General features: G+C 31.2%; 1 long non-coding RNA gene across 1 annotated transcript; it reads right to left on the bottom strand.

The window, feature by feature from the left end:
* Positions 1-4,857, bottom strand: LOC134694636 (uncharacterized). The gene is made up of 4 exons (XR_010102572.1): positions 4,823-4,857; positions 3,092-3,202; positions 2,481-2,506; positions 1-81 (listed from the first exon to the last, which is right to left on the bottom strand). It is a non-coding gene; the product is annotated as an uncharacterized LOC134694636 (long non-coding RNA).
* Between the last annotated feature and the right edge of the window lie 686 nt (positions 4,858-5,543).

Genomic DNA, 5,543 nt, shown 5'->3' with positions numbered 1-5,543 from the left:
GTTAAATCCAATCCACTAATGGTTATTTCCGAAAAAACAACAACCATATCAGAATGCGTCCAGCAAGTACCATACCTATTCCTGTAAAAAACAAAGATAATTTCAATAGTTCATTTAGAATTAAGCTATTTACCTATCCAAATGCACACTTGAAGCATTAACATGCGAAGTAAACCGCCAATCATATCCGTTATGTAATAATGTATCTTAAAAGGCTACATTGATCATGTTTGATAATGTTAACCAACAAGCGATGTATATCATGTATATGAGACTTTTTGTAACAAAATAATGCGATTAAAATTGATTTGCTTTTCTTTTTTTCTACATCAAGCAAATCAGAAAAGTCATAACATTACATAGCCGAGAAGTGGTCTTGAAAGGGTAAAACGTGAAATAAAGTATGAGTTGGTTAATAGTAATAGTGTAATCATATTAATAACCAAATTAACTATCCAAAAAGTTGGATAAGTAATGCACAAATAGAAAACATAGCCACTGTAAGATGTTTGCATTAAAAAATTACATTTAAATAGTTTGTAGGGGTTTCTGTCTCTATGTTTTTATCAAGTTTTTGCCTTTCGATCATTTGATGTCATAGTATGGTTATTTTTAAACTTCTTATTAAGGTCAATATTGTGTCTATACTGATACGTTTTAATATTTCACCTTCAGCATGTTAAGATATATCTTCATTTCTATATCAGTGAGTGTTAACATCTCACAAATCCTAGTGAACGTAAAGCAACGATAACTGCCGACAATAGAATGTCAGATTGTTTTTATGTATTAGTGCTACAAACTTCTAATTGTTCACTTCCCATTTTCCAATAGTTACCTACTATCTGTAAATCGTATGCCGTTTATGTGTTTTGTGCTTTACATTTCAACCACATACGTTATATGAAATGGTGTGCCTCTTAAATACAAAAGCTGCGTCAACACGGATATGGAATCAGAAGGAAGGAAATCAACAGAATATAAGTGTATGACGATTATCTGATATTTATTGTCTCACCATACATGCAACACTTTTACATGGTCTCAATCATTATATACCAGAATATTCATTTGGCTATAACATTAAAGACTCTGCCTTCAACCGGATGTGATATATTGACAACGACTCTGTCATCACCCAAATGGTATATATTGACTGAGTGTTGCCTTGCATTTCGAGTATGTATCAACATCTAGTCAATCTTACACTGTCATAGCACGGGTATTATTCTAATGCTTATATAAAAAGATGAAGTATGATTGCCAATGAGACAACTATTCACAAAAGACCAAAATGACACAAACATTAACAACTATAGGTCACCGTACGACCTTTAACAATGAGCAAAGCCCATACCACATAGTAAGCTATAAACGGCCCCGATAAGACATGTAAAACAATTCAAACGAGAAAACTAACGGGCTTATTTATGTAAAAAAAATAACAAAAAACGCGGGATCCCAACCCTCCCCTTAACATTGGACAGTGGTTTAACAGTACAACATAAGAACGAACTATAAAAATCAGTTGGAAAAGGCTTAAATCATCAGATAGACAAAAATACAATTAAGCGTGGCCGGGTACTTATACATATCGACACAAGACACAATGAACAAATCTGAGAGAACTCGAAGTTATTTGACAGCTAGATCAAAGCCAGTAATAACTAATAAAAAAGTCATGCATCTAAGACTAAATAATCAACCGTACACATCAAATATAGTAAGTGTAAAGACGCCATAAACAGCCAGAGAAACACATGACCTTGTACAATGCCAAATTACAGGTATCGACAGATTGTAGATCCATGAATATGTATATGTATAAAACATACTAGTAATATTTAGTTACCTTTTAATCCATTAATATGTATACCAATAAAAACAATATTCAAGTATCGTATTACAGTGTTGAATAGGTAACCTTTTAGAATAAGTTTATTTAAAAGAGCAACAAGTTTACATGGATCATTTCTAAATTTCCGTACAACCAAACCTCAAAACCAAATTTTTTTATCTATGGAAAAAATATGTTGCATTTACTACTTTACGCCATCACGAGTTGGGTGACCGTTATGGAATACCCGTTTCACAAATGATTTCGGATATGTAACTTACATCATAACTACAGTCCCCTTCCTTTTCATGAATGTGATACATCTAATTAGACTATTTTTGGAAATTTTAGAACAAGAGCAACACGACGGTTGCCACATGTGGATCAGGATCTGCTTACCCTTCCAAAGCACATGAGATCAACCCTAGTGTCTTGTGGGGTTCGTGTTGCTTATTCTTAAGTTTTCTATGTTTTGTCATGAGTACTATTGTCTGTCTTTTTGTCTTATTCATTTTTAGCTTTGACGTTGTTAGTTTATTTTCGATATATGATTTTGAGTGTCCCTCTGGTATCTCCCCTTTTTTGTAATAGTTTAAGTTATAATGAACGTAATGCAAGGAAATAAAAAAAAATCCTAGCTCACCTCGTTCAAAACGCCTCTTTTACTCCCTGCAAACAGAATCATAAAAATATTATTTCAAGGAAAACTATAAAAGAAGTGCATCTACGTTAAAAAAAAAAAAAGAAAAATCGAATTATCACAAACTCATGATGATTAGTCCAAAATATATTAAAACAAGAGATTCGAAATTTAGCCAAATTTAATAATTCCACGAGGCTCTCGCGTTTTTAATAAAAAGTTTAATCACTAATTACAAAATCACAGGAAATATATTATAAGTAGTTCTTGTTATACAGTATCAAAACTTCATTGGAAACTATTATGCAAAATAATAAGAGTCGTATATTGTTTTCAAACGATAGCTGTTTTTCATACATTTTTTTATATAAATAAAATATGATTTTCTCGTTTGCATTGTTTTACATTGTCATTTCGAGGCCTTTTGTAGCTCACTATGTGGTATGGATTTTGCTCATTGTCGTAGGCAATACGGTGATCTATAGTTGGTCTCTTTTGGAGAATTGGCTCATTGACAATCATACCATATCTAAAAAAAAAAAAAAAAAAAAAATTTAGGGCACGGAAATCATTTTTCTGCTACAATACACAATTGTTAAACAATAAGATTTCACCTGATATGGGTGTACATTCACAAATCACACGGTTGTTCTTGAAATCATCTGCTGTACACTGACGGACTTCCTGTCCGGTTGGACACCCAATAAAGCATCTGCCACAAGATCCTAAAAGGATATATTACTTAATGTAATAGGAAAAACATAACATAATCTAATTCTACATTTAATTTGATTAAATAACGTCACCAATGTGTATGACATCGGTTCAAAATTTATTATAGGATTATAGACATGTTTTCTAGAGGTTATTGATGTGAAAACCGGGGAGATTAAGATTTAGAGTAAGATTCCCGGTTTTCATATCAATATCATATAGCAAAAAAATGTGCTTAATCCTTATTATTCTTCAGCCAAAGATACACGACTATAAATATACATAATTTGTTTGATGGCTGCTATATTTACCACCATTAACTAAAGCATACGCCGCCATCTTGACTTTCTAAAAAAACATAAATGTCCGATAAATGCAACAGAATCTAAAATGAAATAGCTCCTACCCTCTACTTTTTTCTAAAATCAATTATTATCCGAAATTGAAGCGTACACGTGACGAAATAATCTTTCCCTTGACAATTTACATTGGTATGCCGTCGTGTTTTGCTGTTACGTAAATTTGCCAAACCTTCATGAAATTTTGCGAAATTTCATATGAGTTTCATTTTCATACATTTTCGAAGCTTTAGTACATTTATTTTATGTTTTTGTGTTGTTTATGCATAAAGTATAAACAACTGTTATGCAAGTGTTTTATAATCTCAGCTTGATCAAAATCCCTGCAAGACTGTATCGCACACGAATAGATTACGATAGCAGTTTCGGAAACATGGTTTATCGAAGTAAAAACCAAAAAAAAAAAAATATAATTGACAAATCCAATTAAAGTAATTATAGATGGGCAATAGATATAAGACTAGTATGTAAAAAATACTAACAAATACAGAAGACATATGACAGTTTTAAAAATGTGTGAGATGACGTTATTTTCTGTCCATTCAATAAACATGTAGAAAACAAGATGTAATGATAAGTTCCGCTGACACGTCGCCAGTTAACTAAATTTGCGACCAACAAATCACTGATTGATGCCGTTGAGGCGTTAGCAATCAAAACAGTTATCTCTTATGTGTGACATCAATATTCTGAAATTCTAATTATTTGGCATTTATATATAGCTCACAAACAGATTATTTAATATAATTAAATGCACGCTAAAGTTAAATTGCACAGTAAATTTGAACCCTTAATTCGAGGAGTTTTTGTTTGTACGACATTCCATTATGGCATTTAGTTATGTGTAGCTTTGTTATCAAAAACGGAAATATTTTTAACAGTCGTTGAAGATATAACTTCAAAAACGCGGAGCACACTGGCATGTGCACAACATATTTTGTTTTTGCTTTTTGAAATAGAAAAAAAAGCAACATAACAGCAATTCCTTCCAATTTATTTTTTATAATAATTGCATTTTCGATTCATGAAAAAATCGTTGATCACTTAACGGTCACATGATCGAATAATGTCTAGGAGTTGATGAACCAAACAGTCTCAAATCAAATGTCAAATTACCTCCATACATATCCATTTATTTCAGAGGATCATTATAAGTTGTTTATTTTGTTTGTTTGTTTTTTTGCGTTTTTTTTGTGAATGTTTACACCCAAACAATGAAAATTGAATGAAGGTGTATCAACATAGATCTGAACTATTGTTTGTCAACCTTACCTGTAACGATTGTAGCGCTTCTTTTGTTTTCTACAAACAGAAAATAAACCAACTAATACATATATTTTCTTTGTAACCTGAAGAAAAAATCATGGAACTTGTTTTTTATACTTAATGAATCAATATTAATGAAGTCCTTTAAATTTTGTTTTCTGAAACAGATGTTATGCAAATCTGTTGATAACTTCTTCTTTTCTTTGTATTGAGACATTTTTTGTTGCAAAGATCTTTAGCAAATTGCAGGATGTATTATATTCGTTTATTGACAACAATTATATATCGAATGTGTTTCTAGAATAATAAACATATCCTTACAGTTTTTTTTCGATTTATTGTGTGGTTCTTATTCTTTGAATTTTTTATATATGTTTCAACGGGTTGAGGTTAGTATTATGTCATTTTTTTGAAAATTCAACGAACAAAACAATTTGATTCAGTTGTAAGGTACCTTCTTTTCATTTTACCATTAGCTTTTTTTAAGTTATCAAAAAAGTACATTATAAACCTCCGGCGAAATTAGTTTTTCTTTTGTAAATATCTTACCTTCATTACGCTTCTCTGTGCTGAAAAAGGTCAATCATTTGTTAATAACAATTGAAAAAAAAACGCAATGAAAATTGAACGCATCTTTGAAGTCATCAGTTGACGATAGGTCAGTAACTGGTTGTTCAGCATTTGCTTTTTTTATAATGGTTTCCCGTGTCTCTGTTATATTATATAG

The sequence above is a fragment of the Mytilus trossulus genome, chromosome 13 (assembly GCF_036588685.1).
Source record: "Mytilus trossulus isolate FHL-02 chromosome 13, PNRI_Mtr1.1.1.hap1, whole genome shotgun sequence".
Classification (NCBI taxonomy): domain Eukaryota; kingdom Metazoa; phylum Mollusca; class Bivalvia; order Mytilida; family Mytilidae; genus Mytilus; species Mytilus trossulus.
The sequence above is the reverse complement of the archived record's forward strand: the minus strand, read 5'-3'. Positions and strand labels throughout refer to the sequence as shown.